This window comes from Lactuca sativa, chromosome 8 (assembly GCF_002870075.4).
Source record: "Lactuca sativa cultivar Salinas chromosome 8, Lsat_Salinas_v11, whole genome shotgun sequence".
Taxonomy (NCBI): Eukaryota; Viridiplantae; Streptophyta; class Magnoliopsida; order Asterales; family Asteraceae; genus Lactuca; species Lactuca sativa.
Window position 1 is genome coordinate 222370962 of NC_056630.2, and position 10235 is coordinate 222381196.

Genomic DNA, 10235 nt, shown 5'->3' on the forward strand with positions numbered 1-10235 from the left:
GAGTAGCACACTTGCACCTTCTCGTTGCCATTCTCATCTAAATCACAGTCTTTAGTGAGGTGAGGCCCATTGTAGTTTTCACAACCCACCCAAATAGCATGGATTGTTTGTTCCATTTTATCCATCCTCATATCCATGGTTTTTAGCATAGCCATGACCGCGGATAAGTCTTCAGTAGCTACATAAGCAGCTCCCCTAGTGACATCATGTCTAGGGTTGTGGTATTCTCTAGAGTGTTTAGAGAATTCTTCAATCAATTCTTTGATCACCGGGGGCGGCTTCTTTATGAGCGGGCCTTGTGAGTCTAGTAACTGCCTGGTTGTGACATTGACTCCATCATAGAAGATGGAGACTTCTTGCTAGCTGTTTAGATCATGGTGTGGGCAGTTTCTTAGTAAGCTCTTGTACCTCTCCCATGCTTCATATAGCGACTCTCCAACTTGTTGCTCAAAGTTAGCAATGGCCTTCTTCAACTTGGCTATCTTGGAAGGTGGGAAAAAGTGATCAATGAATTCTTCTTTCATCTTGGCCCAAGTGGTGACTGATCCGAGGGGGAAGTGACTTGAGCCAGTCTTTTGCAGCTCCTTTGAATGTCACCGGAAGCATACGAAGTAGCTGAGTCTCGCGGGGCACATTTGGAACATTGAAGTAATCAACTACATCATTGACTTCTTCCAAATGCTTGTAGGCATCTTCATGGTCTTTTCCATAAAAAAGTATTTCTTTAAGTAAAGCTAGGATATGACCCTTTAGCTCGAAAGTAGGAGTCGCGGGAATTGCGGGTTGCACAAGTCCCGAGCCAGTGTCGTCGCGCATCCTCTTCTTCCATTCTCCCATGGGGATTTCATCAATGTTAGCCATTGTGATAGCTAACTCTTCCTCGGAATCGGTTTCGTGCTCATATGTAGGCTCCTCTTCTTCCTCGGTCTCGTACTCAATATCTTCCTTAGCCGGTTCGTCGATTACTAAAGAAGCGCTGGATGCTCCTGATTTGCTGCTCTTCTTTTTCCCAAAAACAGTCTTCAAATTGGACAAAGGTGACTTCTTTGGTGTACTCGAACTCTCCACGTCCTTTCCTTTGTTTCTTTTCAATGCGGTTTCGGGATCTTCAAACGGGGGTACCAGCGGGGTGTTTGATCCTCTGGTCATGAAAGTCCTGAAATAAACAAGATAAAAACGTAAAAAGAACAAAAAAAATGTACTAAAAAAATCGAAAATTAAACTGCTAAATACGCTTGTACTCGCCGAGTAGGTGCGACTGCAATCGGCGAGTATAAGTGTAATTTTGAAAAAATTAAAAACTTAATATTAACACTAAAACAGATGCTAAAACCTAATTACTAACTACTAAATTGTAATAAATTAACTCTATGCAAGTAAACTCACACAAAGGATCGAAAAAATTAGGAATTAGATTAATTATTTAGAACCGTTCCCCGGCAACGGCGCCAAAAACTTGATGTGTGTTAGATGAACTTGTTTTATCCCTACTTTTTATTAATAAATTTAGCACACAAAGACAGTGAACCTGTCTTTTAGTGGTATAGTTTAGTAAGTAAGGTATCGAACTCAGGGAACGGAAAATTAAACTAATAACTAATTTTAACTAAAACAATTATTGAAAGTAAAAGGTTTTTCTTCTAGTTTTGCAAGACTAGAAACTTAAGCACACTTAATTAACTAATTAACTAAAGCAAACAACTAATTCACCAAATTTGACAAAGATGTTTTTATTTAGGTTCAATCAATTCACTCCTATGGTTATTTTGTATTTATGATAGATTAATTGTTATTGGCTACCAATTATAATGGTTAGGTTCATGTTCATTACTCCTAACCCTTAGACAATCAATTAATTCAAGCAGTGATCAAGTGTTTAAACTAATTAATTCCCTAGATTACCAATTTGGATTAAATAAGATTTGTAGTGGTTAATTAATTTAGTGGTTCAATTAACCTCTTGTTTGATGGTTTCTCAAACAAGCTCACACATTAATCTAACTATTGTCTTATTAATCTTAGTTTCATAATCATTATTCCTAAGCATATGATTTAGTATTCACATAAACATATGAGGTTAACAACTAAGAGATGTTCATGCAGCTTAATTGTCTTCCAATTAACAGAAAATAATTGTGATTAATGCATAAGGTTCTTTAACAAACTTAATTTAATAGATCACCAATAAACAATTAATCAAAAGCTAAGAATTAAACCATAGGAGTTCCTTGGTATTCCCCAAACATGATTAATGCATAAGGTTCTTTAACAAACTTAATTTAATAGATCACCAATAAACAATTAATCAAAAGCTAAGAATTAAACCATAGGAGTTCCTTGGTATGCCCCAAACAGAAACAAAAACGTATTTAGCTCATAGTTACAGTAAAAACAAACACAAAAACAAGTCTAGCTAGATTAAACATACTCAATTCCTAAAGCTAAGTGGAATGATTAACCTAGTTGCTTCAATTCTTCAAAAGGTTGAAGATTAGAATTCCTCAGCGTCTTCAAGGGTTCTCAATCGCAGTTGGATCTCCAAAAAACGCCAAAAAAGTAGTCCCATCGGATAAAGGCTTGGTTTTTATAGATATCTCAAAACAGGGTGTACTCGGCGAGTAGCGGACCTAACTCGCCGAGTAGACTCGTTGTTATCCGTCTTAAATCAGGAGTCATGGCAATCTTCTAGAATATTCAGCTGGACTCGCCGAGTAGACTCGTGTACACACCGAGTAGATTAGCTTTTGTCCCTCAATCTTCACTCTTTGGTCTTCAATTGCTTTCCCTTGTTCCCTTTCACTCCCAAGCATGTCTTTTGGACTGAAAACAAAATTTAAACAATATTAAGTACCTTTTGTCCATATTATTCACATAATTAGTTAAAAATGAATAAAAATGTATGCTAAATAACTAACTAATTATGCACATATCAAGAGTCAACCTTATTGACTTTAACACCCTTAGGTAAATTGGCAGCTTCGCAACTAATGCCCCTTCCTTTGGCAATTTAACATATGGACGCTTTGGTAATGGAACATGGGACTATCACAGACTTAGCCTTTCTTTTTACCATTTGGTCAACCGAGTTGACTCAGACCGATCCCTTTCCATTGGGAAGAGAGAGCTTTACTGGATATCCAATGTCATTATTGTCATGTCCACAAGTTTTAGGAAGTTGATCTTAGCAAATAGATAAGATCATTAAGGCTCTTGTCATAGTCTGTTTCATAGGAGTCCCAAAGGAGCTCACTATGTGACTTAGAAAGTGATTGAACCACCAACTTTCTCAAGACTTTGACACCCAACTCTCCCGGCTTGTCAATATGTGACTACATCACTAAGATGTGATCACACATAGACCTTTGCTTGCCAATAGGGCTTGAGCGACCTTAAACTTTTCAAGAACTTGTGGGTTAGGGAGAATAATTGGAGGAGGTGAAAGAAGTATGATTTCCATGGGATATCATCTTCGTTTAGGAAAACTTGTTTCAAGAGATTTGGGAAGATCATAGATGTCTAAACCAAACATCTTTTGGGAGATATTCAAGATAGTTGATTTAAATTCCTTAATATAACACCCAATATGAAATATTAAGGCTAGGACCCAACACAATACTTTTATAACTTGGAAGTGGGATACCGTAATCCAAGCTATAAAATATTTGAAGGTAGGTGAATGACGATTCACCAATTTCAACCAAGATAAACGAAATGTATTATTAGGTTTTAATTGGTTTTTCAAACTCCTAGATCTTTGAGATTCATTGAACTGTTCAATGGCATGTTTCAATCTCGAGTGTGACCTTTAGGTTTTGTGACTGGGATGCCGAGGATTACAAAACAAGGTGTGAAGTAACCATGCAAATTACTTGGCACCCTTAAGTGTTTACCCCTCAATCGATGTTCCGGTTAACCACACACTCTCCATCGATACTATGATAAACATTAATTTACCCTTTGCCTACCTTGTTAAATACGAGTTAGTGTGTCGGTTAACCACACACGCTCCACTAACCGACTTAAACTAAGTGCAAAGTGTAATTTCATGGATTAGCACCTTATTCACTTTTTCCTAAGTAACTAGGATTGGGTATTTATAAAAGGTTAAGTTACTTAGTATTTATCATTAATACTTTTAATGATGGGAGAATTATAGTTCTTGTCCTACCCGTTCGTCTAACGACCCTCCACCGGTCAAGGAAGCGGTGGGTGAGAGTGGACACCCATTAAACTGCCATTTTATAGGCAGTAACCTTATACCCCCCCCCCCCTTATAGACCGGCTTCGTGAATGAGGCCTACTAACGGTAAGATTAACTTTGTTCTCATATATATATATATATATATATATATATATATATATATATATATATATATATATATATATAAGTATTAACTATTAATATTATAATAGTATAAGGGTGTATTTTAAACATTTAAAATACTTGGTGGTTTAATCTATTAATTAAACTATACTCTTAATTTAATTAAACTTAAACCATGTCTTTATGGAATTATTAACTCTTTTAATTAGACACTTTAATTAATTTAATGAAGTCCATAAAGTTTGAACTTTAATTTTTAAAATTCTTGGGTTTGGAATTAAAGTGTATATGGGGTTTGACTTTACAAATTCCAAAACTTGAGGACAAGTTTTGAACAATTCAAAAAACTTATGGTTTCCATAACTTATGAATTTTAAAGTGGTTTAATGGAAAAAACCCTTCAAGTTCCATAACTTGTAGACAAGTTATGGAAGACTTTAAAAGCATTAAAAAATGTGACTCTTCATTTTTTTCATAACTTATGCAAATTTTATGAGTTTTAAAATTCATAAATGTGACTTTTCACGTAACTTGAGGACAAGTTACAAAAACACATATATTTGGATTGAAAACAACTATCTCATAATTTTTCCTATTAATCTAAACAAACTCATAAACATGAACATTCATAATCAACATTTTTCAAGCATCATATAAACATGTATGAAACTTGAAACTTTGATTATTATCCTTTATTGTGGATGAGAATAAACATTAACATAGTATCAAAAAACAAATTTTATGAACAAAAACACTTTGCGGAAATGATTCTAATCCAAAACAGGACAAAAAACTCGAAGATAAGCTGTCAAGGGGTCCAACTCGTCGAGTGCATGAACCAACTCGACGAGTTGGATGAATTTGTTCATGGACTCGTCGAGTCTGCTGTCCCGACAGCAAAAAATTCGATTTTTTTCAGTTTTTTCCAGCAACTTGCATCAAGTATAATTGAAAACAACCCATGGCTCTGATACCACTGTTGGGTTTTGGTATACTACAACATCCTATGGTGCACATACAACCCTAAATACCTTGGATCTATGTTTTCACTAATTATACATGCAAATGGTTTTCAAGGTATGCATCTTATGACTAGCATGCATTTAACATAAAAAATATAATATACTAGTTAGCATGACATACCTTTTGATGGAGCTTGAATTCTTGGTGTATTTGGCCTGAAAGAGCTTAGCCTCAATAGTGTGGAAGCCTCAAATGGAATCACAACACACCATGGACAAAGGATGAACTTGAGAGAGAATTCCATGCACACAAAAGACACCAGGAACTCTAAAAAGATACAAGTACCGATTTTGGCAATGAAGTATCTATTTATATGTGAGATTTCTAGGGTCATGGATATAACCCAAATCCATACCCATGGGTTTTATGATCTATGGTTCATGTGGCCCAACTCTTTATGTATCCATACATAAACTTGGTCCAACATGGATCATAAGCCTAACACATATAAATATAACTAATTATCATAATTAGTCCCCATAGATTTAATTAGTCTCTTTCGACCACTAAATTAATTCCAAATTAATTATTGATCAATACTAATTAAAACATATGATTTCATATTAATATATTATTACTTATAATATATTAATAAACCATAAATAACCTTCTCTCAAAAGTCCATCCTAACAAATTGTCATGATGATATGCAACCCAAATGGACCATGCTACTCTCGGGTCGAATACATACCAATAATAGTTATGGGCTTAGACACCTAATCCAACAAACTCAACTCATCATCACGCCTTTGTAACATGGTAGAAAACGAAATCATTTCATACAAACGATTTTTCGTCATATTACTCGTGAACTTGTTGTTAGCAATCATGTGATGTCATATGGCTTTGTTTGTACCAAACGAAAGTCCCCACCTATAACCAGAGTCTCTTGGAAGGAGAGAGAGTGACAAGTGTGTAAAGATCTATACAGGGCTGACGACTGCGCACCCTGACTGTTAGCTACAGTCCCCAGGGTGACAAATGTCAACATTCGGTACTGCGTCTAGTATGGTTATGAGGAACTCATAACACGCGGAAACAATGACTCATGCACGTAGTAATACATAACTCAATCATGCTCGGGGGGTAATAACTATATTATAGGCTATTATCAGCATGTTCAGAATTCAGGATAAACACTTCCACAACTATTTTTACTTAATAATAAAACTATACATCTTCATTTCTAAGCATGGCATATTTGCTTATAGGTTACTGTCTTGGTCATTTAAGACTACATCTCATTTAGGAAAATATAGGATTTTCCTGGTTCAAACATTCACTTTATACAACAATGATTCACAACCCACTTTATTAAGAAAATATCGAATTTTCTGGAAAACATACACGAACTTTCGAATGGCATACATTTTATCAAAACACTACGTATGAACTCACCAACTTAAATGTTGACAGTTTTTCTTTGAAATAACTTGTATTCTCAGGAAATCGCTAAACCAGGTTAGCAACTGCTTTTGAAGACTTACTACAATCATGTAAACTTTTCAATTATGTATATGATGGTCGTGTGTACTTTCTTTACTATTCATTTGTTATGATACTGTACATGACATCCTCCGCCCCCGAATGTTTCCGCCGTTCTGGTTTGGGGGTGTGACAAATTGGTATCAGAACATTGTTTATAGTGAACTAAGTATATCAAAACAATTTTTGATATACAACTATAAACACAACTGGGCAAAAACACTCTGAGCGAGAATTATACTTTTAAAATGAAATTTTTATAAAGTATACATGCATATATTATATAACCGGGTCAGTATCATAATGGAAAAAATATAGAAGTATTATTGATGAGTTGTGCACTACAGGTATGCCTTGGGAGATGTAATTGGGACTGGGACAAATATAGCTTGATCAACTATATTTATCCAAGAGCCGACCAGCATATGCCAGGGGATAGCTACAATGGACAACAAGTCTAAAACTTACCAAACTTATAAACTTTAGAATTAAACATAACATTTAGAATACTATACGAGTATTTTATGCATACGATAGATTAACTTTGATGTTCAACCTTATGTGCCTTAGTTCTAGACAGTCCTTATCTCCCTATTTTCGTACAGACGTAATGGCCCGATTCCATCTACCAGGGGATCCCTACTATACGAACCAAGATAGTGGGGGTTGGGTAGAGAATGATCCAGAAGAAGAAATGCAAGAAGACTCAGACCTAGATCCCGAGGACAATAACCTACCCATAGTGACTCTGATAAAAAATCCAAATCCTCAACCGGAATTTCATGGCCCGACACCTCTATAGGCAACTAACCTGAATAGTTGGAGTCGCGAACAAGGTCAACCCCTTCCATACAATGGAGACCGAAGCTTATACAATCTGAGCGAGGGAGGCTCAACAGACATAGTCCTTCCTATAATGGTTCGCCGAATTGCTCGCAATGATGAGCAAGGAAGGGCAACTATCCAACGGACCGAGGAGAATGATGCAAACACCGGAGTCAATATAGTTCGCATCCGACAGTTAGTATTAGCTCATGGTAGAGCCGTAAATAAAAATGAAGCTTGGCAATGAGAGCTAACTACAACTCAAACTGAAGTCAGAGAGAACCGTGCTAAGTCTAGAGTCAACACAGTTCGTCTTCGTCATCTGACCGAGGACCATGACTTTGAAAGGTCTCGTACTGACGCCTTACAAGTGGAGTTGGATGCCTGTCAATCTGAGACCAAGGATCTTCGTCAGAACCAGGTGGCACTGCAAAGATGCGAATGGGAAGCATAACAGCAGCTAGCTGAAGCCAGGGCTGAATCAAGTACCGATCACAACAATTCCCCTTGCAAGTAGAGTCTACTCTACTCCATCTTTTGGAGATAATTTAGGTCTTTGTATAGATCCTAGTATTAACTTCTTGTACTGTAGACCTGTAGATCAGGTCAAAATTTCCCAACATTTCGATGTATCCACGATATATATATATATATATATATATATATATATATATATATATATATATATATATATATATATATATATAACGCATTTGCACGCGTATAAATTTTCTTGGTTATGACTACAATTCATAAGTTAATCTATTTATACATAAACTCTCATTATGAATCAAACTCAAAACCTTGTTTAGGTCAAGTCCAATTTGTGAAACTATTATGATAGCTAACTCATTAACACGCAGCTTCGATCATTAAAGACTTATTGTCTTCATTGTTATTTCTTTGGCAGCTCGATGCCGCCTCGCGGATCTGCACGCCGTGTCACCAACGATACACCTACGCCACCGCCACCACCTCCACAATATGATCCCGTAATGGTACAGTCCGCTATCACTGCAACAGTAGCAGCTGCTCTTACGCAAATAAACACTAACGGAACTGGTGGAACTGGAAGAAATACCAACCACTTTAATCATGGCACTGGCCACAGTCATATCAGGGAATGCACATACAAGGAATTTTCGAATGTGAAGCCAAAGACTTTCAATGGGGTAGGAGGAGTCATTGCACTTATGCAATGGTTCAAGAAGACCGAAACGGTCTTCAAGATCTGTGCATGCCCGGAGACCAGCAAAGTCAAGTTTGCCACTTGCACTTTCTCTGATTGATCCCTCACCTGGTGGAAGGGCCATGTGAAAGCCCTATCTCTCCCAGTTACTAATGCCATGAGCTGGGAAGATCTCAAAATCTTGATGTTGGAAGAATACTGTCCGAGGGGAGAAATCCAAATGTTAGAGCATGAGCTATGGAACCCAAGGATGACCGGATCGGACCTTGTCGCTTACACGGCCAGGTTCAGTGATTTGTCAGCCTTGTGCCCAGGTATGGTAAACCCGGAATCGAAGAAGATGGAGAGGTAAATTTGGGGATTGTCACCTCAGATCCAAGGACATGTCATGGCCTCTAACCCAATCACGTTTGATAGTGCGAAGCACTTGGCCCGATGATTGATTGATCACGGTGTTAAACAGGGTACTATTACCGCTGTCTCGGAGCCACCGAAGGATATAGAGGACCGAAGGAAACCCTGGAATAAAAGAAAGGAGGAAACCATGCAGGAGAACCCCAAGAGGCAACAGTTAGTGACAGCTCACACTGTTACTGTCCCTACCACCCCCACACCCACAAGGTCGTACAACGACAACCAACCTAAGTGCAACCGATGCAACTTTCATCATCACGTACCCTGTCGTGAAATGCATTGCACTAGGTGCAATAGTAAGGGACACATCGTCCGCTAGTGCAGGGAACCAACCCAACCAGCCGCTCCAGCCGCAAATATGGGAGTAGACCGTACTTGTTATGAGTGCGAAGCAACGGGGCACTTCCGAAGGGACTGTCCGAAGGCAAACAACAGGAATGCTGGTGGAGGAGGCCGAGCATTCGCAATGGGCCAAGAGGAGGCTATTGCAGACCCCATAGTTATTCCGGGTACATTTCTCCTCGATAACTCATTTACCTGCATTCCATTTGATAATAGGAGCGGAGAGGAGATCAGTGAGTCACAAATTTGAAAATCTACTCAAACAAACACCCCAATCATTAAGCAAAATCCTCATAGTAGTAATATCAAAGATAGACTAAAAGCACTGAAAACACATATGTAGAATGCACTATGCCACTAACGAACACTTGTCCTGATCGAATTCACAATTATTACGATAAGAAGCTCCCAATTAGCTACTAGAAATGGATTGGCTTGGTCTTCACCATGCCAATTGCATGTGCCATGAAAAGACCCTTCACTTTCACCGTTGGCTAACGAAACTCTATCGATTTGTAACGACAAACCCGACACAACACCCAAACCGTTCCTAGTTTCAAAATCCCGTAGCACTCATGTGAGGAGTACTATATCCTTTGCAACCTTCCCGAAGTACTATCGACAGACTATTTA

At 37.7% G+C, this 10235-nt stretch overlaps 1 non-coding gene across 1 annotated transcript; it reads left to right on the top strand.

The window, feature by feature from the left end:
* The first annotated feature begins 369 nt into the window (after positions 1 to 369).
* LOC111903448 (small nucleolar RNA R71) lies at positions 370 to 476 on the top strand. The gene has a single exon (XR_002854157.1). It is a non-coding gene; the product is annotated as a small nucleolar RNA R71 (small nucleolar RNA).
* Positions 477 to 10235: the final 9759 nt, after the last annotated feature.